This window comes from Paroedura picta, chromosome 5, assembly GCF_049243985.1.
Source record: "Paroedura picta isolate Pp20150507F chromosome 5, Ppicta_v3.0, whole genome shotgun sequence".
NCBI lineage: Eukaryota > Metazoa > Chordata > Lepidosauria > Squamata > Gekkonidae > Paroedura > Paroedura picta.
Window position 1 is genome coordinate 84,106,836 of NC_135373.1, and position 24,757 is coordinate 84,131,592.

General features: G+C 40.8%; 1 pseudogene; it reads right to left on the reverse strand.

Annotated features, from left to right (window-relative positions):
* LOC143838816 (splicing factor YJU2-like) overlaps positions 1-24,004 on the reverse strand; it is a 39,135-nt pseudogene extending 15,131 nt beyond the window's left edge.
* Positions 24,005-24,757: the final 753 nt, after the last annotated feature.

A 24,757-nucleotide genomic window follows, 5' to 3' on the forward strand; every position in this document is an offset into this window, starting at 1 on the left:
CACATATATAAAGACATGGCTCTGGAAAGCTCATCTGTAACCACTATGTCACAATTCCCAAAGGTCAGTCCTCTCCCACGCTCAACGAGCATTCCAAAACACAGGTTCTTGACACCCATATCTCCACACCCATGCCCTCATTTGCCACTATGCCACCACAATCTCCCACACAACACACACATTCAACCCCATGCCCTTACAGACTTGACAACTCCTCCCTTCCTCTTCCCATTGCCAAGCTATAGCGCCCGTTGTATACTTTGATACAATGGGCTTTGCCGCTAGTATGAACATAAAGCACAGAGAGATCAAATAACACAATGAATGAATGCGAAGTGGTCATCAACTAAGGAACTAAGATGCTCACAAGGGTTGATTTCTGTAGCTCTTGTTTGTAAGCCCTCCTGTAATATTTCCCCTAGATATATTCCCATTAGATATACAACTGTATTAATTTCAGTGGGTTATTCCCATGTCCAGAGTTCAAGGAAAGAGTTACATTTAATATTTCAGGGTTGTTCTGAAAATTATACAGCAGGATGAAGCTTGGCATTGTTCTTAGAGTAATGATGTGACTGTCTCATTGAGTTTTGTAGTTGTTATGTGCTTATTCTAGTTTACTTCTTGTACTATATCCATATACTGCTATATATACTGGATGCTGAGAGTGTTCATAGAATCATAGAATCATACAGTTGGAAGGGCCATACAGGCCATCTACTCCAACCCCCTGCTCAATGCAGGATCAGCCCTAAGCATCCTAAAGCATCCAAGAAAAGTGTGCATCCAACCTTTGCTTGAAGACTGCCAGTGAGGGGGAGCTCACCACCTCCTTAGGCAGCCTATTCCACTGCTGGACTACTCGGACTGTGAATTTTCCCCCCCTGATATCTAGCCTATATCGTTGTCCTTGTAGTTTAAACCCATCACTGCGTGTCCTTTCCTCTGCAGCCAATGGGAACAGCATCCTGCCCTCCTCCAAATGACAACCTTACAAATATTTAAAGAGGGCTATAATGTCCCCTCACAACCTCCTTTTCTCCAGGCTGAACATTCCCAAGTCCCTCCACCTATCTTCATAGGGCTTGATCCCTTGGCCCCAGATCATCCTCGTCGCTCTCCTCTGTACCCTTTCAATTTTATCTATGTCCTTCTTGAAGTGAGGCCTCCAGAACTGCACACAGTACTCCAAGTGTGGTCTGACCAGTGCCGTATACAATGGGACTATGACATCTTGAGTTTTTGATGTGATGCCCCTGTTGATACAGCCCAAAATAGCATTCGCCTTTTTTACCGCTGCATCACACTGCCTGCTAATGTTTAGTTTACAATCCACAAGTACCCCAAGGTCTTGTTCACACACAGTGTTACCTAGAAGCGTATCCCCCATCCAGTAGGCATACTTTTCATTTTTCTGACCCAAATGCAGAACATTACACTTATCTTTATTAAATTGCATCTTCTTCTCATTTGCCCATTTTTCCATTGTGTTCAGATCCCGTTGAACTCTGTCTCTATCTTCTAGAGTATTTGCCAATCCTCTCAATTTGGTGTCGTCTGCAAAGTTGATGAGTAGTCCTTCCACCCCCTCATCTTGATCATTAATAAATATGTTAAAAAGTACCAGACTGAGCACCAAGCCCTGAGGTACCCCACTACTCACCTCCATCCAGTCTGATGAAACACCATTGACAACAACTCTTTGAGTGCGGTTCTCTAACCAATTCCCTATCCACCTAACTATCTGAAAATACAGATTGCAGTCCTTCAATTTATTCATCAGAACATCATGGGGAACCTTATCAAAAGCTTTACTAAAATCCAAGCAAACGACATCAACCGAATTTCCACGATCCAGCAAACCTGTCACTTGGTCAAAAAGGGAAACCAGGTTGGTCTGACAGGACCTGTTGGAGACAAATCCATGCTGACTTCCTTGAATCACCAAATTGTCCTCCAGATGTTTGCAGATGGCTTCCTTTACTATCTGCTCCATTATCTTCCCCACAACAGAGGTCAGAGTCACTGGTCTGTAGTTTCCTGGGTCATCCTTCCTTCCTTTTTTGAAGATCGGGATAACATTTGCTCTCTTCCAGTCCTCCGGGACATCTCCAGTCCTTAAAGAGGTCCCAAAGATGATGGACTAGGTTTCTGCAAGTTCTCCGGAAAGTTCTTTGAGGCCACTCGGGTGCATTTCATCTGGCCCAGGGGATTTGAACTCATCCAGTGCAGCTAAATGCCTCTCAACAACCTCTATGTCCATGTCAACCTGCCACCCAGTCACTATCTCTTGGCTACTGCCATCTCTAGATGTGCCTAAACCCTTTGACCTGTGGGAAAAAACAGATGCAAAACAGGCGCTAAGCCTTTCTGCTTTCTCTGCATCTTCCGTTAGAGTTTGTCCATCCGCACCCAACAGTGGGCCTATTGCCTCCTTTACTTTACGTTTGCTCCTCACATAACTGAAAAATCTTGTTACAGTGGGCTTCCCTGGCCAATCTTAGCTCAATCTCAGCTTTGGCCTTTCTGGTGATTGATCTACAGTGCCTAGTAACCTGTAAGTACTCTTCTTTAGTGCTCTGTCCTTCCCTCCATTTCCTGAACATTTCCATTTTCTTTCTTAGTTCCTCTTGAAGTTCTCGGTTCATCCAAATCGGCTTCTTAGAGCTCCTGCAGTGTTTTCGTCTTTCTGGGATAGTCATTGATTGAGCATGGAATAGCTCTTGTTTGTGTAGTGCCCACCCTTCACATGCTCCCTTCCCTTCCAGCATTTTCGTCCATGGTATTACACTCATCATGTCTCTAAGTTCATTAAAGTTTGCCCTACGAAAATCCAACATCCACGTCTGGCTACAAACTTCCTTGGCTCCCCATCTCAAAAGGAATTCTATGAGGACATGGTCACTCTCCCCTGGGGTCCCCACCTCCTTCACCTCATCCACCAACTCTTACCTGTTGGTCAGTATTAAGTCTAGTATGGCTGAACCTCTTGTGGGTTCATCTACCATTTGATAAATGAAATTGTCAGCCAGGCAGGTCAGAAAGTTGCATGACTGAGGACACTTCGCAGAGTTTGTTTCCCAGCACAGATCTGGGAAATTGAAGTCACCCATGATGACAAGGTCCTGACGCTTGGATATTTTCTCAAGCTTCTCAAGCTTGGATATTTTCTCAAGCACAAAGTGCAGCATCTACATCCTCTCATTGGTCAGGCGGTCGGTAGCAGACACCAACCACCACACTGTTTGTTTTCCCCTTGTTTATTTTCACCCAGATGCTTTCCACTGTAGATATACTGTCCTTCACTAGAATTTCCTGACAGGTAAGCCCTTTCCTCACATACAGTGCCACTCCTCCGCCTCTTCGATCTATTCTGTTTTTTCTGAACAGTTCATATCCATCCACTATTACATTCCAGTCATGAGAATCATTCCACCAAGTTTCTGTGATGCCTACTAGATCATACCTTTCCATCAACATGGGAAGTTCCAGCTCTTCCTTTTTATTGCCCATGCTTCGGCCGTTAGTATAAAGGCATCTGAATCCTTTTACTTTTGGTTCCCTATGAGCTGGCCTTCCTGGTTGGGCTGCCCCCGATCGGTCTCCTTCCTTACACTCCCTATGTTGATCGTCTCCTTCCCATTGTGGCTTCAGTTTCAAGCTCTCCTGATGAATCTCCCCAGGTTCCTGCCAAACACATTCTTCCCCAACTTTGATAAGTGCAGTCCATCAGGTGCTAGGAGGCCTTCCTCAAGAAAGCCTATCCCTCGGTCCTAGAAACCAAATCTCTCCTGCCGGCACCAACTACACAGTTAATTTATATTCCAATATTACCATCAGAATGAGCAATGTAAGAAATATAATTGAATGTTGATTGGATGTTTCCTGGAATGCATCACAAATACATGATTATATCAGAACAGTTGGCTCCTGGAACAGTACCTGCATTTGATTATTAGCAGTAATTTTAGGTAGATATTCATGCTTTGAAAAGATTGATTTTAAATTATGTTGAAATTGGAGTGGGTTTTTTTTGCCCTATGGAAAAAGAAAGTTGGTTCCTGTGGTTTTGCCAATGAAATGTGAAAAATTATACAGACTACTATGTCTGCCTATAAAACTGAGACAAAAAGAGAAAAAATATCCATAGCTAGAAGAATGAGAAAGATATAAAAATGAGTTCCTTATAGCTTTTTCAAGATTAGTCTCTCCATGGCCATTGTGCTGGGCTCCCGAGTGTATACTGAAATTTGTTTATCTCTTTATTTAAAACATTTTAATGCTGCCTTTTTACCCAATCAGAATCTATAAGGCAGCAAACATAAAAAACATTTAAATAATTAAAATAGTTAAATATAAAATTCAATGTAAACATATATTAAAATTCAATTAAAACACATAAATAGCACCAGAAGACGGGACCTTATTGGGAGTATGCCATATGAAATGAAAAAGTCTTTACCTGCTGATAAAAGACTTCAATAGACAGATGTATATATCTGGCAAGGGGAATCCAAATTTTTGGTACTAGAATAGAAAAGTTCCTTTCTCAGGTCAGTACCATTCTCCCCTTATGCTGTGGGCAACCAAAGCAGGGCCTTGAAAGATGACTGGAGTGAGCAAGTAGATTTATATGCAGGAATGTAGTCCTTAAGGTATGTAGTCCTTGGTCTCAGACCACGCTTATAAGATGATAATCATATTTACACTCCCCTTATAAGAGTAGGTTTCTAGCTTGGAAGTACTCTTGTTCCTGAGCATCCTGTTGGATTAAAGTGGGAGCAGTTGAGCCAGCCAACCATATCTGGACAGAAAAGATCCTGCTACCATGGTTCATTCCCTGGTAATATATAGATTAGTACAATGAGCCATACACAAGGCTACTATAGAAGACTATCTGGAAGCTACTCTTAGTACAAAATACTATTGGTACAAAATACTGTGGTACCTGATAACATCTAGATTACTACAATGAGCCTGAACAGGAGATTCCCCATTCTGAACTGGGGATATCACCCAGGTTATATCTCCCCTCCAAACAGTCATTTTCTCAACATTAAGGTTTTTTTGTTTGTGTGGTGGGGTATGGATGACATTGTCCCCTGAAAGAGAAGAAACCTTCAGGTGTGCCAGTGTTTTGTTCTCCTTCAGTGGGAAAAGTCATCCAAATTAGTTATATGCCCAAGCTACAACCTAGATGAGATTATTATTTTTAATTTTATTCAGCTTGATCACTATGATGCACACCTTTCCACAAGATGAAGCTTCTATAGATTTTTACTGGTCCATCCTATCGTGTTTCACAAGGGCCAAATTTTGAATGTCAACCATATACAATTATAGAGACTAGAAGCAGACTTTCTGGACTGCATAACGATGTCAACTACTTCACTTGGATGGCCCCATCCCTCTAATTCCACCTGTCTAACCTCTAAACTGTCAGCTGGAGTCAAACAGAGTCTGGGTGTAGATTTGATTCTTGTACAAGGAGAACCCTTGTCCATGGTGGAGTTACGGATATCTTCACTAGCTCTGTAACCCAAAAACTTCATTACCAGAATGTAGTTATGAAAATCACCTCTGTTGCCTCCAGTTGGTTTGAAGGTTTCTAAGAACGTATAAGTGTTCTACTTTCATACCTACCAATTTTTTTCTCTGCCCAGTTGAAGAAGATTTTGGAATCCCAGAGGAGCAGCATTGATCTGGTGCCTCCTTTCTGATTGGTGTGCTCCTTGGCCATGCTATTGCATGCTGCAGGAGAAGCTGTCCCCAGAATCTTCATGTGGTGAGGAGATCTCTACCTGTTGCAAGCAGACCTAGCTGGGAGGGCTTCAGAAGCTATCCCCAGGATCTCTGTGTGGCAAGGAGTTCTCTCATCACTACATGCTGATCTGAGAGGATCACCTGAGGTAACAGAAGCTGAGAGCTCCATACTGCCTTACCTGGCTGAATATACTTGAATAAAAAATGAAAAATTTGGCTTTCATTTGGGCTTAACTATATCAGTAGCTGATCAGATTATTTAATTTGTATTTGGTTTAAATAATGCCTGAAAATTACCACTAAGGTATTTATCGGATTTTTTTTCCAGCTCAGTTTAGCCAAATGCACACCCATACTTCATATAAATCCTCGCTTTTGATTTTTCCTCACTTCTTGCTTGGAGCATCCCACCCATTCCTTCTTTGGAAGTAATGTGAAATTACCCTATATACTTGCATATAAGCCTAGTTTTTCAGCACCTTTTTTTACACTGAAAAAGCCTTCTTCAGCTTATACGCGGCTATATATGGTAATTGAAATAAAAGCCTGCTCCAGCCAGCCAATCATTGCATTGCCTTTTGCAAATGTGTACTGCAAGCTGAGCTTGCTCTGACTTGTGTTTTAAAAGTTTTTTTTAAAAAAGAACTGATTTTTACAGTTCTTTCTTTCAGTGTTCAGTTTTACAGTTCTTTATTTCAGTGTTTTGCTCTGGGGAGGCACTGCAGTTGTAGTTAGAGTTGTCCATTCTCCCAGTTTGGTAGCTGTTGTACTTGTTGTAGTAGGTTGCCAACTTCAGGTACTGTTGTTCTGCTCTGGTTTGCTTTCCTGGGAGGGCACTGTTTGGTTCTCCTGTCAGAGCTGTTCTCATAAAGCAGTTCTGTCAAAGTTCTCTCAGGGTGTCTGGCATCAAGAAAGGAAGGGAAGGCAATTGTAAGCCACTTTGAGACTCCTTTCATTATTGAAAAGTGGGGTACAAAAAACAGCAGCCTGTTTTTCATCCTCTTGACTTTTCTGTATTTGTTGGGGGGGGGGGGAGGCTGGATGGGAGAGCCTGTGATGATACAGCATTTCTCACCCTCAGCTTATATGCGAAACAATAAGTTTGCCCAGATTTTGTGGTAAAATTAGGTGCCTTGGCTTGTATGCGGGTTGGCTTACATGCGAGTATATACGGTAGATGGCTGCTGTGGAGCCAAGCAGGGATCTTAGTCTCTCTTTTTCCTTTCTTTGCCCCACCATTACCCAGAACAGGGGTAGTCAAACTGTGGCCCTCCAGATGTCCATGGACTACAATTCCCATGAGCCCCTGCCAGCATTTGGGAATTGTAGTCCATGGACATCTGGAGGGCCACAGTTTGACTACCCCTGACCTAGAGCGTTGTTTAAGTAGGTCTGGCCCACTAGGGGTTGGTTAGACTCTACTGGAGCTGTGCAGAATGTTGCCCATTGTTTGACAAGCACCTGGAGATGTATAAGGATGGGAACTGCCCAAACCATCTGTTATTGGGCTGAATGGTACCATCTTAGGGAAATCTGATGTTGATTCCCTTACAGGTCTCCCCCCATTTCTCACAGGCTTATGGGGTAGGTGGGCCATGAAAATAGTATGTAAAGTGTAGCTGGCCACAATAAAATATATTTCTAGAATGTACAGGACATGAAACAAACTTTTTGAATAAGTTTATAGGTAAATATTATCAAATGCTGGTATATATTTCCCCAAATACCTGCTCCACTAATATCCTATTAAAAACAGGATTGCTCAAAATGATGTTACCTTTTATGACCCCAAATAACTTTCATATATTTTTCCAGTTAGAGAAAAGCAAATTGGAGTACTGGAGTTTTGCAGTTTTGAATTCCCATAATATTAATAGGAATATATGTGAAATTGATGTAGGCTAGGAAATGTCTGCTTTAGAGATTATGGGTCAGCTGGACTGCTGCTGTGATATATTTAATTCCATATAACATTTGGAAGAAGCTCTCATACTACTGTGGGCAGCAGCTCTAAAGATGATACAGTGTATGAGTCTTAAATGCAATTTATTATAGCTCTTCCTTAAAACATCTAGAAATGCTGGAAATATATATTAGTGCTACTACTTTGGGCACTGTCCTTTAAGCACAAGTTGCTGAATTTCTGAATTTGGGATTTGGAATGGCAGACTCCTTCAAAGCTTCACAATTGCTTTAAGACTGAATACATTTCTTCCATGCTACCTTAGTCACGTAGTTTGCTGGATTCTTCAGGTACTGTTTTGATTATAATATTTAAAGACCACTGAAGTCGATGAAGGTTTAATTACTTGATAAACTTTTAAATCAGGCCCACAGATTTAGCAGAACAGTAAGTATTAAGCATCCTCTTGCTTATAATTTTGGGGTAACCACTTGTCAAAATTGCCTTTTACAACCCTCAAGTTTCAATTCACTTAGAGATATAATTAAAAAATGATATTACAAGTAGAAGATATGCACGGACCTGCAAGGGGGGGGAATCTCATTTGTTACAGCTGAAGTTGCATTTGAGGGGCAAGAGAGGAAAGAAAATGCTTATATCTTTCTGTTTGAGAGGTGGTGAGAGAGAAAGGGTAGAAGGAAGAAGCCAACAGCTAGCTAGCATCACCACCACCACCATCAGTAGTTGGCTTTTGTGATGAAGCAGAGACAGTGGAGATTTACTTCAGGATAGTTATAAAACCAGAATTGGATATGAATTTAGAAGTGTAAAGCTCACCTTTCTAAGGAAAGAAGTATGTTTATGGAAGCTCATACTCTTGGCACCTAGTCTGTTGAACGCAGACCACAGAGTCTCATTTTACATTCTGACCTAAGAAAACATTTCTGGGGGAAATGCAGGTTGCCTCCTAGAAGAACTGAGACCTGAAACCTGGAAAAATAGGCTGTTACAAATTTTGATACCAACTCCAGTAACAGCTTATTTTACCAGAGTTTAACATTTAACACAGAGTTTGTTGCTAACTACAATCAAGCATGGTTCTGTGAAATAAAAACTGCATTTTTCAAGAAGAAATATATAGATCAAATATGTCAATGTTAAGTATGTTAAATTATATTTGGAAGATTGTTGAACCAGTTTCAGAAAGCCTTACTAAGAAGATAAATCTGACATGGAACAATCAAAATTAGAGGTGATATGACAGAAATTGTGTTAGTAGAATTGCTTTTATATAAAGACGTATTATGACAAGAATTAGTACTTAAGAAGGCCCAGAATAAAAAGAACATGTGTCTATTTACAATCATTCATATTGATTTTCTTTAATTAAGATCTCTCTGCTGAAGGTTAGCTTTGCTTAGAGAGCTTTAAATATGGAGGTTTCAGAAATAAAGAATATCCGTTTTTTAACTGTTTTTCTCAGTTAAACCTGTATACGTGGTAATACTGTTGACACAAATCATTCTAAGTAGGGATGCTGAAAAAAGAAAAGCGACAGGGACAAAGGTGGCAGGGAGACATTTGATAGCAAACATCATTTGCAACTCTTACAACTTCTGACTAAATTTTTTCCTATTTCATTTACTTTTTGATTATTTTTTCCAAGAAATTATGTGATAATTCAGCAGCACAATTTGACTATATCCCAAATAAACATCCTGTCTGCCATTATGGAATGCAGCATTTGACATCTATTCTCAAACAAGGGTCCTATTTCACCAAATCAGGGATCACCAAGATTGTTGAGCATTTTGGAATTCTAACTCAGGGTTGTGGGTAAAAATATAAAATGGTTGCCAGAAAAGGAAGCATCAACAACAAAATGGTTGTTGCAGGGGGCATGGCTAACCACAGACTGTCAGGAACTGAGGTCATGTATATATCTAAACACCGCCCACGGGCGCCACGGACTAAATAATTCGCTAAGGGCTTCTGGGGCGGGATCTGTCTGTGATGAGGAAGGGTCCGGATTGGACCCTTCCTCTGTACAGACAATCGGAGGGACCAATCGGCAGGCGCTTTGCGCCTGCGGATTGGTCCCTCCGATTCCCAGCCCCAGCAACTGCGAGCCACACTGTGCGCGGCTCGCAGTTGCTCCCGGCCTAACGCAGCGTCAGGCCGCCGGGCAGGGAGCGCAGTGCAGCTCACAGTTGCTCCCAGCCTGAGGCGCTTTGCGCCTCTCGCCGCATCAGGCCGCCGCCCCAGACTGCCGGGGGCTCCCTGCCTGGTGGCCTGACGCAGTGAGAGGCGCAAAGCGCCTCTCACCGCATCAGGCCGGGAGCAACTGCGAGCCACGCTGCGCGCTCCCTGCCCGGCGGCCTGACGCGGCGAGAGGCGCAGAGGACCGCCGCCGGGGGACACAAAGGTTAGTTCCTAGCGCCCGCTGTATTCCTCATACAGCGGGCTATATTACTAGTCTAATAATAATTCTTCAATATTCTGGCAGCAGCTCTGCTTAAACAGTTGCCTTTCAAAGTGAATATATTATATTAAAAACAAAGTAAAAACAACACATATCTAACTTCATATGACCGAACAGACCAAATATGTTTCGACCCACAGGGGTCTTCCTCAATGGTCAATATATAGTGTGAAATGCTCTCTTGTATAAGAACAAAATCTAAAGGCTTGTTGGGTGGCAAAGAAAAATCTGCTCGGTATAGCTCCAACTAGTGTTTCTAAAGTATCTGGTTTGGAGCCCACCTTCTAAAATATGTATTATCTGAATCCACCACTCTCAGCTTTTGCCTAACTCTGCATCAAGAGTACATTTCCATGTGTGTCAGAAGAAAATCCAGTTCTATTTGGGCAACTCCATGTTTATGAATGTACGCAACTAAGATTTTTCACCATGTGTTTTGGAGTTTAACAGTCCTTTACTAAAAGGTACCATGTACCATTTGTTGTGATTAGTAACATTAATTTAGACTCACAAACAAGAGCAGCAGTTAACTTGGATATAAATGGTAGAATACGAATAGTATGCCCTGGGCATACTGGGCAACACCAAAAACAAGTATAGAGAATCTGAAAGGAGATACTGAGATCCTATCAGGTCTTAAAGATGAATGGATTATTAGAGAAAGATTTGCATCCATGTACAAACCTGTGGTCTTCCCAGCTGCAATGTATGGCTGTGAGAGTTGGACCATAAGGAAGGTCGAGCGTCAAAGAATTGAGGCTTTTGAACTCTAGTGCTGGAGAAGACTCTTGCGAGTCCCTTGGACTGCAAAGTGAACAAACCGGTCAGACCTAGAGGAGATCAGCCCTGACTGCTCCTTAGGAGGACAGATCCTGAAGATGAAACTTAAATACTTTGGCCACCTCATGAGAAGGAAGGACTCCTTGGAGAAGAGCCTAATGCTAGGAGCGATTGAGGGCAAAAGAAGAAAGGGACGACAGAGAATGGGGTGCCTGGATGGAGTCACTGAAGCAGTCGATGTGAACTTAAATGGACTCCGGGGAATGGTAGAGGACAGGAAGGCCTGGAGGATCATTGTCCATGGGGTCGCAATGGGTCGGACGCGACTTTGCACTTAACAACAACAACAACAACAAACCTGTTAATGCCCAGAATAGGGGAACCTGTACATATTTCCCTCAAAAATAGTTTGTATTCACATTCTATAATATACATGAACACAAACAGATGGTAAGATATGTGGCATTATAGCGATATTAAAAAAAAATTAATCATGATGCTGACAATGAGAACTTACAGAGAAAAAAGAGCAATGTGCAAGAATGTCAGCCTAAGACAAAACAGAAACTATATGTGTGGCAGCTACTTTTATTTTATTTATGGCTGGCTCTCTTGTTGTGGAAAGCTATTTTTGTGTAGCAGATCTCAAACATTATGGTGAATTGTTGGCATGGGTAACACTGTTGCCTCTAATATGTGGCTCCTATGCAGGAAATGAAATCTAGCCAATGGTGTTTGCCACAATTCCTACCTGTCCCTGCCCTCTACACAGAATGCGATTTCCAATTTTAATTTTCCTTCTGCAGCAAGAAGGATTGATCCGGAGTGACTCTACCTTTATTGTGCGATATCTCAGACTGCTTTTAATCCTGAATATCCAGCTTGGGAAAGAAAGCTCCTGGTAGAGAACCTTTGATAGGCTACACCTGGTCATGTGACACGTTTGCCTTAAAGGAGAAGCCCCTAATTTCTCTCAACTTCTGTCGGTACTGGATTTTTCCTCCCTCCTCTGCCTTTTTCGATCCTCTCCCCCTCCCCTCCAAGAAAAGAAAGAGGCTCCCTGCCTGGCTCCTGTCCCCCACCCTTCAAGAAAAGAAGGAAAGAGGCTTGGCTCCCCCCCCACCTTCTGAGCCTCCCTAACCACGTGCAGAAGACTTTCCTGTTTCAATGGGGAAAGGGGGGAGAGAGGAAGACCCGAGTTCAAAGTGATCTGAATTCAACAGGATTGACAATGGAATAAAGAAAGTAAGTGCAGACTCTGCCCTAGTGTATCCCTGAGGCAGTAAAATTTGATTCTTAAAAGAATTAATTTGGGGGTTATATCCCTCTGTCCCTGTACCAGAAACATGGGCATTTCACTAAAGTGACTTGTCAGTGTTTGGGTACAACCACACCTTGTGGAATAAGCTTATGGGAGAGTTGAGGTCCCTGATGGAGCTGGCAAAGTTCCACAGGGCCTGTAAAACGGAGCTCTTTCACCTGGTCTATAATTGAAGCCAGGTTAATAATGTTAATAAGATCAATGGGCCCCCCTCAGGCTTTGCTTAGCCCACCCCCTTGTTAGATGACTGCAGGAGGTGGGGGAGTTCTTGCCATTCTTGCCATCTTAGTTTTGTGGGAATAATGTTGTTTTTAGGGTGGGGTTTTTATGGGGATTCTAACTTTTCTGTAACCCAACTTGATTCCCAGGAGAAAGGTGGGCTATACATTTAACAACAACAACAACAACAAATTTCATGAAAAATCTGATTAGGGTGAGCAGGGCAACTACAGCAAATGTTTACGAGAGGAGAACTCCAACTAGCTAAAAAAAAGAGAGAAAGAGAAATGGAAAGATGATTTCCCTTGTCATAAATGTCCTCACATGTGCCCTGCCCCTTCCATTATATATATACAGCTTCCCAGTCAAGGAGAATGGGAAATCAAGCTGATCTAAACAAGTCTGTATACCTGGTAACATTAATCAGTATTAGACTGAGACTGAAAGTAGAAATTACTCTGATTAGTGCAATCTTTAGTATGTTTTCTATTAGGAAAAAAATCTACCAAAAAAAAAAGCCTCCAAAAACTTTTAAAAAGAAGCTATAACTTTGAGGAGAACGACTGAAGATGGCGCCGTACTAGCTAGGCTTCTGCCCAGCTCCTAAGCCATGCTGAGGGTCAGGAGCAACCGCACCTGGCAGACCTGAAGCAGATATGCAACTCTTGCTCGCCGGTCGCCCCAGGAACCAGAAACGGCATCCTGAGGGTCCTACAGATCCGTGGAGACTGAGTTCTCCAGATCGCTGCGGCATGTGCTCAAGGTCATGATGGCGCCCTTGTCGTAAATAACTTTCTAAGCCTGAAATGATCAGCTGACCCTACATTCTTCCCAGATCATCTTTTACCAGACTGACAGGAGCCGAATTCTGCAACAGTAAAGACCGTGAGTTTTCTGTTTTTTCCTTTTTTTTCGCACAAGCTCTTCCCCCCCCTCCTCAACCAATTTACAAGTGAATTCTTTCGTTGAGTGGGAGACTCCCAGCTAATTACACTCACTAATCAAACAAAGAGAGAGCTTAAAGAAAAGAGAGACTTTAAAGTTTTGTTGGAGAGAGTTCAGTGGGGGACACTGACTTGATACGGAGATCGACAAACTGATAATTTTGGATCGCTCATGCTCCCGCAAGACCTCACGAGATTTTCTGTTTATAGTTTGTGACTGCCTAGAACTATGGAAAAATTAACTAAGGCACAGCTTTTCCATTTGTTATGCGAAGGGAACTCAAAGATACTGAAAGCAGTCAACAAGGTGGAAAAGGAAATCCAAAAGACTAAGAAAGGGCTTTTAGACGGAACCGACGGTTTGGAAAAAACAGCTGATGAAAACACAACTCAGCCAACAATACTTCAAACAAGAATTCAATGTCTGGAAGTTAATCAACAGGAGGGGGAAAGAGCTAGGGACGTAAAAATCAAAAGCACCCTGGAAGAACTTGGGAAAACAGATTTAAGGAAGGAAAGCACCGAAAACCTGGAAGTCTATTTAGAGCAGGAAGTGATTTGGATCAACAAAATAAATAGAGTCTATTCAAAGGCGACAGCACGCAGGAAGCTATCAGGAGATATCTCTGTGCGACCAGAGGAAGAGATCCGGATTGACAAAATATACAGAGCCTACTTAAAGGCGACTACAAGCAAGAATCAAGCAAGAGACTTCTTTGGCCCTGACAGAAGGACAACCAGAAATATTCTATGCAGGAATCATCAGGCGTCACTGTGGGAAAAAATACAATTTCATTTTCTGCGACCACCTGAAGGATGCGATGAACAGTGGAGCATTCTCCTGGTCTCTTGTGGGAAAGACAGCAGCAGTATCTTTTAGGTCAGGGCCAATATATGAAGGGAACTGACTTTATATTATCTAAGACAATAATAGAATATATTCTTATAATAGATTATACTCTCATATGTATCAACAATTACTCTGCTAAGAAAGATGGTAATAACTTCTAGATCAGGATCAATATGTGATGGGAACTGAATATGTATGCTAATATGTATGCTAAAAGAGGATGGCAAACTATACTTCATATGTATTAACAAGACAGCAGCAGTAACTCTTAGGTCAGGGCCAATATATGAAGGGGACCGACTTTATATCATTTAAGATAATAATAGAATATATTCTTATAACAGATTATACTCTCATATGTATTAACAATCATTTCATTAAGAAAGATGGTAAAAACTTCTAGATTAGGATTAATATGTGTATGTTAAATATGTATGTTAAAAGAGGATGGCAAACCATATCAGCTGGTCGCTTTTTTCCTCTTTTACTTTTCTGTAAATGCTTGATAATAATAAATAATAAAATTACCAAAAAAAAAAGAAGCTATAACTTTAGAGAAATATATGCAGACATGCCCACCAGAAAGAGAAATGGATAGAACCTGATATTTATTTCCTCCTTTTGGTTTGCATACATTCTGTATCAGAATATAGGAATAACCCATTGTTATAGTTTGGAGAGGTAATTATCTCAAAATAAGCATCCTATTCTTTGGGGATGAGGAAGCAGAATTCCAGCTATGCAGTATAATGGCTTTCAGACATAATCTAACCAGTAAACCTGATGCACTATTCTTACTGCTTTATGTTACTTTTTTTGTTGACTGGTGATTTTTTTCTGAACTGGATTCCTTACATGCTAGTTTTCATTATTAATAAATAGGGCTATTATCTTTCATGGGTAAAAAAAAAACATCTTAAATTCATGAAAAAGGTCAGTTGGAGTTTAGCAAGTAGTTCATGGTTTTAAAAATGCTTTCAAGGAATGCTTAAAACCAGGACTTGATCAGGAGTTTGGGGAAGTGGCATGCAAGTTCCCTAAATAAATGTTAAACTTCTGAAAAATGATATGTATTCCATTTACATTGCATGCTTTAGATCAGATGGTGATCAAGATCATCTGTTCACTCTTAATAAAACAGTAAGGGGTGTTGGAGTGGGCTGTGTCTGTGGATTGGCCCCTTGGCCCTGGATTGACAAGTGGAGGGGCCAATTGGAAGGCGCTTTGCACCTTACAATGGGGCCCTCACCAGGACAGCCCAGAGTTCCAGGGCAATCTGGAGACATCGCTGACAGTCTGCTCCTGACCTCTGCAGGGAGAGGAGCTGCCAAGGGGAATGAGAACAGAGGCTTGGACAGGCTGCACCAGCCCTTTTCGCCCCAAGGATTTCCTAACTGTCTGTCCAACTGTAACTTTGCCTCAGAATCCTGACAGAGCTGGCAGGAGGCTGGTGAGTGCTCCACCTCCCCCTCCCTTCAGGCCTGCTATGAAGGAGCCTCTGACAGGCTCTGACTGAGGGGAGGGAGGTATTTCTAAGAGCAACACAGGGGAGCCTGAGGGCATTCCTTTTGAGGGGGGGGGATTTCCCCTTCTGCCAAACAGTTGCCTGACAGGGAGGCCACAGAAAAAAACCCTTCTCACTTAAAATACTGCTCTGGCCAGGGGTTAGACACAGCCAAGCCATGTTTCTTTCGTATTTGCAACTCTCTGCAGATTTGAGGCCTACTGCACAGCATTATTTTGCAGACGACACTGATTCTTTTGTCTCCTGTTTCATCTGCACAACAACCCTGTGCAGTAGGCCTCAAGTCTTTAAATTCAACAACAACCTGTGTGGGAGGCCTTAAATGTTTCTTCTCTACCACAATCCTCTCCAAAGTAGCCCTTTCTGCCTGGGGAGATGATCTTTATACTCTGCAGGTGAGCTGTAATTCCAGGAGCTCCCCAGGCCTCACCTGGAGGTTGGCTACCCCTGGGTTGGAAATATTCCTGGAGGTTTGGAGGTGGGACTTCAAAATTGTACAATGCCTCAGAGTCCAGCCTTCAAAGGAGCCATTTTTGCCTGCAGTTAGGAGAGAGTGGTGGAGGTGTGTCCCTACTGGGTTATGGGCTATGGCCAGCCCTTACCAGCAACTGTTTGTATTCTGGGGCACAGACAGGCAGACCAGCATCAGTCCTGTTAGTCTGGAAAGTGCAGGAAGATCTAAATAAATATTTACAGCCTGAAACTATAAATAGTGAAAAAGTAAATGACTGGAGTCACATGGGAACTGACTTGACTTTTTCCAACCTTGGCCTGGCAAATAAAAAAACAGTATAAAAAAAACCTTACTAAGGTCAAGACTCCTGTGCACAGAGAGTCTTCCTCTTAGCATTGCCAGCTTCCCTGTGAGGCTCTCTACTCCACATCCCTCATGGGGAGAGAAAGGGAAGACGATTGGAAAATGTTTGAGACACCTGACGCCTGCTGGGTCACTGTGGCCCATTCAGAGTTCTCTCATACCTCTCACAGCCCCACATAATTCACAGGTTGACTATTGTGGGGAGACAAATGGAAAAGTTGTTTGTAAACCACTTTGAGACTCCTTTGGGTAGTAAACAACAGGGTACAAAAAACGTTCTTCTAAGGAGCAACCATGAAAGAAGCATGTGGGAACATAACATTTTATCAAAAGTGAAAAAATGAAAAAGAAGGAACAGGGTGGACACCTGTGTACTGTGACTACCCCATGTGTATTAGGGCAGAGGGGCATTTCAGTGTCTTTGGCCTAATTCACACAAGAAGAGAAATGACGCAGAACTGGTGGGAATTGGTTGCCATGTAATCTTTCCCTAAGAAGAATCTCCAGTCTGATTTTCCCTTCACATATCTGAAGACATGGCTCTGGAAAGCATAGCTGTAACCACTATGCCTCAATTCCCAAAGGTCAGTCCTCTCCCATACTCAATGAACATTCCACACCACAGGTTCTTGACACCCATATCTCCACACCCATTTGCCACCATGCCACCACAATCTCCCACACAACACACACATTCAACCCCATGCCCTTACAGACTGGACCTCCCCTTCCTCTTCCCACTGCCAAGCTCTAGTGCCCATTGTATTCTTGAATACAACGGGCTTTGCCCCTAGTACCCTAATAACTGAATAAAGATAGATATAGATGTAGATAGGTAGATATGGGGAGCATCTGACACATTTGAAAGGGGCCACAAACTGAAAAATGTGAGAAGGGGAGACCAAAGGTTTATGGAGAACCCTGAATCCTGAACCAATTAAATACCCCCTTTTGTCATATATTACATTCAGATTCAAACTTTATTACAGTCATTCAGACCAAGTTATATGAAGTTAATACATAAAAGACCAAAAGAATATGGTAATTTAATATAATACAATTTAAAACATTAATTGCTATAAAGTTTGACCTTTATTAAGGGAAAGAAAAAGTAATCATGCAAGGTGGTCCTTTGTGTATGCTTGAATTAAAGCATTCAAGAAAAATGTGAATGAACATGTTTACTAATATAACAGGATTAATTTTTGCTATATCTTCCCATGGTCATATAAGGAGGTCTTAGTCTGACAAAGAGTGCTTGCTCTCGAAAGCTCATGCCCTGAATAAATCTTTGTTGGTCTTAAGGCTGCTACTGGACTCTGATTCTATTGTGCTACTTCAGACCCACATGGCTACCTATTTGAATGAATGAACATGCTTCTCTTGGATCAAGAGTAATCTGCCAAATAAATTTTCAATACTGGAAAAGAGCCCAAAGATTTTATTGTCTTCCCGTCAACATATTTAGTTGAATGTAAATTCCACAAGGTAGTTTCCTTGTCAAAATCCAGGAAAATAATTGATATTATGACAAGATGTGACCTCCGACTGTCATTTAATTCAGGCTTTCTCTCTTTTTTTTACTGTTGAAAAAACCCTGAAACATTCTTCAGCCTTGAAACCCCAGAAGTAGTACAATTGTGCAGAATATGGTTGGGAAGCATATCTGTGTACACACCCAATTAGGGCACCTTCTTTTCCCACTCCCACCAGGCCAATTATTGGTCATTTCGGGAGAGGGTGGGTTGATATAACCACAGATTTCCATTTCACCCAATAATTTTTTAACAATTTTTTAAAATATATATAAAAAAACAATTAACTCCCACCCATATGGGAAACCCTTCCAGGGTTGTCAAGAAACCTCAGGTTTCACAAAAACCTAGTTGAGAAAGCCTGATTGTCGTGCCCATGCTTCCCATGCCTCTGGACCAGCCACCAGCGGGCACTCCGGAGAGCACAATCAGGAACTCGGCCCAAGCACACCTCCCTCCATTCTGTCGGCTCCCATCGAGGATCTAGTGGAAGATTAGGACCAACCTGATCCACAAGACAAGAAGCAACCTGGACTCAGCGAGGCATCAACCCAGAATCCACTGCTGATAGCACTCAGAAGTGATATCGCATGACTGATAAAAAATCAGGGAATAATTCCATGGCTCATAGATTCAATTTACTACATGACTATGATTGCAGGGTTATGATATTTTTATTATTTTTATTTGCTTCATTTAAACCCCATCTTTCTCCTTAGCTGGGTCAAAAGCAGCTGCCATCATTTTTCCCCCTCTATTTTAATCTCATAATGACCCTGTGAGTATGACTGGCTCAAAATCAGCCAGCAAACTTCCATGGCAGTATGGTAATTTGAACCTGAGACCTGGATTCACTTCTGACACTAGCTGCTTTACCACATTGGCTTACTTAAATATTCTTATTTAGTATAGGAAAAATTAGTACATTTCTAGTTGTAAGGACCTGAGAATATTTTTGATTTCAGCATCCATGATATATTCTCCTGTTTTGTTTAAGTACATTTCCACGGCTAACGTAATTATAATAGAATGTTATGTCAAATCAGACATATTTTAGTTTTTAAAAAGGGTAGTTATGAAAAGTCTTTTACACAAAATTCATTCTGTTTATTCTTAGAAATCAAGTGTGAATGCAAAGATCTTTGAAAAGTACTCTGTATGTATTTTTCCATGATCACTTGGTATGACTCAAATGTATGGTGTTCAAGAATTTCCTGCTCATTATGTGAATAGCAATTTTCTGCATCATGTTATGATTATAGGGTAAAATAACTCATCATGCTTGCGATAGAATCTGAGATTGATGTAAATCAGATAAACCTGAATGTCTACTTGGATTCCTAGCTGCTTTAATCAGAAGATGGCTAATTGTGCAGTTTAAAAGAAGACAATGGCCAATTCCACATGAACAGTAAAGGCCAGGGTGGGGTCTATATGGATCCAGGGCTAATCCCTATGTCCATATGATGACAATGCCAAGACAGATTGGGCTACAGAACCCATGCACTAAGGTAACGTGGATTCTTTCATGTTCCCTTGCAGTGCTGTGGGGGCCAACGGGGCCTTACTGCCCTATGGAGGCCTGCAGGGCATACACAACGCCCTGGATAACTTTGCTGTAAGTTCTGGTGCTGCAGGGTGAACCAGGACATTGTATAGAATGCAATCCCACCATCCAGCACATTACTATACCCCTCCACCCCACACAGTGGAACCTACCTGCCATCACTGCATATCTAGGGGGGGGGCTCCTTTCAGCAGGATACCAGGTGTCCCATTGCAATGTTTCCCCCATGGGACACATTTCTGTTCCAGAGATGATCCTATTCTGTAATGCGTCCCTCATGGAGGTTGGATGGGTAACCCTGTTTGGGTGCCTATTTTTTTGAAACTTGGGAGGTCTTTTGAGGAGAGGCTTCCACAGCAAATTTGGTACCTGTACCTCAAATCCCTGCCCCCCCCCCCCGACCATGGAATAGATTTTTTAAAATGTCCTTTTAAACTGCCCAATCTCCACATGGCTGAATCACACCCAAATCACAGTTTGAAGATTTGACCAAGGCTGAGTTGGGCAGTTTAACTTAAAGGGAAGTGCAATTTGGACAGAATCTATCAAGTGTCCAAAGCAACACTGATTTGGGTACTTTTCAGACTATCCAAAATTAATTGTACATACCTAGTTGCAACACATCAACCAGTCACTCTAGTAGGTGAATGTATCCTTGATTGTTATCCAAAATTACTAAATTTTCTACAAGTGAAATCAAACATCCTGATGCATATAGGTAATATCAAAGGAACAGGGTTGTGTATCTGTTCTTTTTAAAATAGTTTCACTCTGTTTAAATTTGTCAAAAGAATTTTCTTGAATGGAAGCTAATCACTTTTTATGTGGGCATGTGCACTGAGAACATGTGATAAAAATTATTTTCAGAAATATATTTATTATTAGATATGAGTAGTTTATTGTGAAGTAATTACACTGAGGGATCGAACCTACTGAGGGAGTGTCAAAGTTATTGTTAAAATACTGTTCTGGTTGGTATGTTATTGTTATTGTTATATTGTTATATTGATTTTCAGAGTGTTCTATGTAAATGTTTCAAAATGTTTTATGTAAACTGCCCAGAGCCATAGGGAAGGGCAGTATAAACAAACAAACAAAAACAAACAAATAAACAAACAAATAAATAAACAAACAAACAAACAAACAAACGAACAATGAGCGAACCAACATCTTTTAGTATTGCTCCACCCTTTATCATAACAGATGGCTTGACTAAATTAAATGTAATGGTTTAATACATTTGACCAAGTGATGCACTACATATGATTAGTTTATAATGAAATTTTAGACTTGAGAAATATTTGGCATACAACCAGTATTGTATTTAACTGCTAAATATGGATGACTGCAAGTTGTCTTTCAAAGTTACAGATGTGATTGATTATTTGATGCCATTGTGGCTCTGTTATGTAGAATATTTTGTTTCTTGATTTGATTAGTTTTCTTAATGAGAGGATAAGATCATAAAGTCTCTAGAATGATGGATTGTATTTTGGGCTGTGATGGATTATATTTTGACAAAGATTTCTTTATATATTCTATTACATTATTTCAGAAAAATCAAGGAATATGTATCTTCAGATTATTGCTTTATAGAAAAAATATTTTATAGCTTAATAAATTTAGACCTTAACAGGATTAATCAATGTATTATGTTTGCTTTAGGATGCTTTCGGCTGATCCTGCGTTGAGCAGGGGGTTGGACTAGATGGCCTGTATGGCCCCTTCCAACTCTATGATCCTGTGATTCTGTTTCAGAGCTTTCCTTTCTTTCTAGAATCCTAACACAACACAAAAATATGAAATGGATCAATCTGGATTTAATAATTGTGGAGGTTAATTAAAAAATGACAATGAATTGTTGGATCCAAAATAAGCTCCCAGACAATTCCTGCTAGACAATTCTCTCCAACAACTTTTCTTCTTGTACAAATATATTCCTTTTTGTTAAATATATCTGGATAATTATTAATACATATAAACAAATTGATTGAATGTTATTGCATTTTCACCATTGGATGAGAATTTCTGCTTTCTATTGCAGTTTATGACCTGAATTAATCACAAATGCCTCCCAGGATTTTTAGGGGGGAAAAGAGAGAATTATGGTATAAACTCCATTGGAATCCCCACTGGGGAGTAAACATTCAAATAAACAGTTAAAAAACTTGGAAGTATTTGGTACCTTTTTAACAGGGAGGAATATTAAAGTCCCAAAAATTAATATTTAAAGCCAATATTTTTTTGTCTTCAGAATCTAGAAGGATGGCAGGAAGCATAGTTTAAAATAAGGATCAAAATTTATTATGATCTGCAATACAAAAAAAATAGTTTATGATATCCCCATCAGGAATGCCATTTCCAATTCTGCATTGTTGATTCTGAGTATTTTAGTAAACTAAAGAAAGTGTGAGAAAGAATAAAAGCCAACCTGTATATAATAGAACTCTAATTTCTTTTTGAAAAAAGGTACCTCCCCTCAAGCTGTGGGACTGAGGTGAGAAATGGTAGTAGCAAAGAAGGTTTAACTCATATTCCTGCACTATTCTAATGTTCATGTAGAAAATATAGAAAAATTCTGTAGGCAGGAAAAAAGCAGGAGATAATACTGGGGTTAAGCATTTCATCCCACCCATCCATTTTGGTACTCCTACTCACAACTTCCTGCAATTTTTTTTTTCATTTTAAAATAATGTTGGGAAAATAGTAATCCATCTATTGTGTGATGACCAATTTGGCTCCCATAAGTGGTATAAAAACCTTGTTGTCTTAGTTAGCTGTAGCCTTATATATTTTATACAATATTCAGCAGCTCTGATATACATATTTCAGGATTCAATGCAGAAAGGTGTTATAAAAATACTTCTAATAAATAAACTTAACTCTATGTGATCAATGACTTCCCCATTCACCTAAATATCAAGGAGAAACCCTAAAATGAAATAGGATGCATGCTCAGTACTTTCCACACCACTGAATGAGAATTATCTACTTACACAGACTGCTGCATATACTTAGCTGTAAATGAAGGAGAAATAGCTCCAGTTCATAACAGGACAAGAAAACCTTGTTGGAGGTGGGAACAGTGTTTGACTTGATTTGACAAAGCACCTTACAAATCTGGAGGGTCATGTATCTTTTACATTGCTCAGCTATTAATAGTCTAGCCTGTTATTATGCTCATTATGTGTAAAGTCGTTATCCTTATCCATTGTTGTTCCTCTATATATTTATAAAACAGCCTAGGGGGTGGGACGTGTCAAGCTGTCCATGTTGGAATAGGGCCAATCAGGGTGCAGCCAGCTTTGTCCTGATTGGCCCTGCCCCTGCAAATCCTGCCCTCCATCCCTGGACTCTAGCCTCTTTGCTCTCAGACGCCATAGTGCCTGGAGCCAGCAGCAGGTAAAGGGAGAGGCCCTGAGCAAAGGTTTGTGGTGGAGGGCCTTCTAACGAGGGCCTTATGGCCTGCTAGGCTGATCCTGCTGATTGCTCGTTAAGGACTGCTAAGGAGCTGACTAGCTGACTGCTAAGGAGCTCTGGCCCAGCCCTGCTAACGAGCTGCCCAGCCCCCCCCCACTTGATCTGGCTGTGAGCTGCCGCCCAAGGCCACCTTAAGCTGCCTGGCCAGAGGCCAGGGGAGGGGACCCTTTCTTAGGAACGGGCTTTGAAGCTAGTATATGTATAAGAAAGCTGTGGCTGTTGAGAATTTTGAAGGCTGCTTCATAAAAAGCAGAACAATTTGAAAGGTATGTATGGAGGGTAAGTACTTCCATTGGTTTTAAATCTATGCTTCACTGATGTTGAGACACTGTAAATTTCATGTTGAATATGTTCAACTTACCATATTCAAAGCCATTGACTAGACATGAGCCAACCACCCAGTCCATTTGGTTCATGCCAAACAGATACAAATGCCTGGTGAACAGGTTTGCGTTGGATCTTTCAAAAGTGTGTATCCTCATAGATGCTATTGATACAAACTGATCCGTGGCCAGTGGCATCCCTAAGGACTAGATGAACACTGGAGGGTAAAATGTTTTTAAAATGCAGCATTTATTTATGAGTTATCTGTGACTGATAGTCGAATTAAATAGTCCTGGAACCTCTCCTTTGAAAGAGAAAAAATAAACACTAAATCAGATAGCCATATAAAAACAACTGATGGAGAAAAGTGGACATTGGTTCTGTAATACCTCCAGCTTTCTTTTCCTGTCTCCAAGGGAAGCTTCAGAATTCTCAATATCTAGAGCTTGGTTTATACATGAGTTACTTTTTCTTTTGATCACTGTAGCAGCCATTCATAACTTCATGTTATATTCCATCATTAGTCTCAGTACAATGCTATGCAGAGTTACTCCAGGCTAAACTTCACTGAACTTTCATCACATTACTGCTGGTCAAGATGTCAGCAGATTTGAGTTCTTCTGAATTTTAAGCAAGTTTAGATACCATGATGAGTTCAAGTGTAGGTAAGATATATTTTATGGAAAAAGTTGCCTTTTTGTGTGAAATTCTGTAAGTACTGAAATCATAATCTCCTTGGTTGTATCAAATGGCATTGTAGCTAAATTTAATGAGACTGTTTTAAATGTAAGAAATAACACCCCCCCCCCCAAAAAAAAACAGCAATGTTTATATACCAGCCATACTATGTAAGAAATGTCAGGACAAAGCCATTTAACAGAATATTTTAAAATACATTTTAGTAATTTAGACGGCAGTAGTTAACTACCTTTAAAAAAAAGCAATTAATGTTTTGTCACATTGCTAGTAGGTTGCTACAAATAATTTAACATGATTCATTGCAGTATTGTGTGAATAATATGAGTTACTATTCAACAGAACAATCAATTGATTTAAATATCATTCTGTTCTTATGTGATTCTTATGTTAAAATTTCAGCTCTTGAGAAACAGCCATTAAAATGAACATTTTTGAAATATTTGAAGATCTTAACAATTTATTTGTGTTCTAAGTGGAAAGCGACAAAGATCAGGGAGGAGGGAAAGAAACTTTTCAACAGATGGTGCCTGACATATGTATTGAACTTA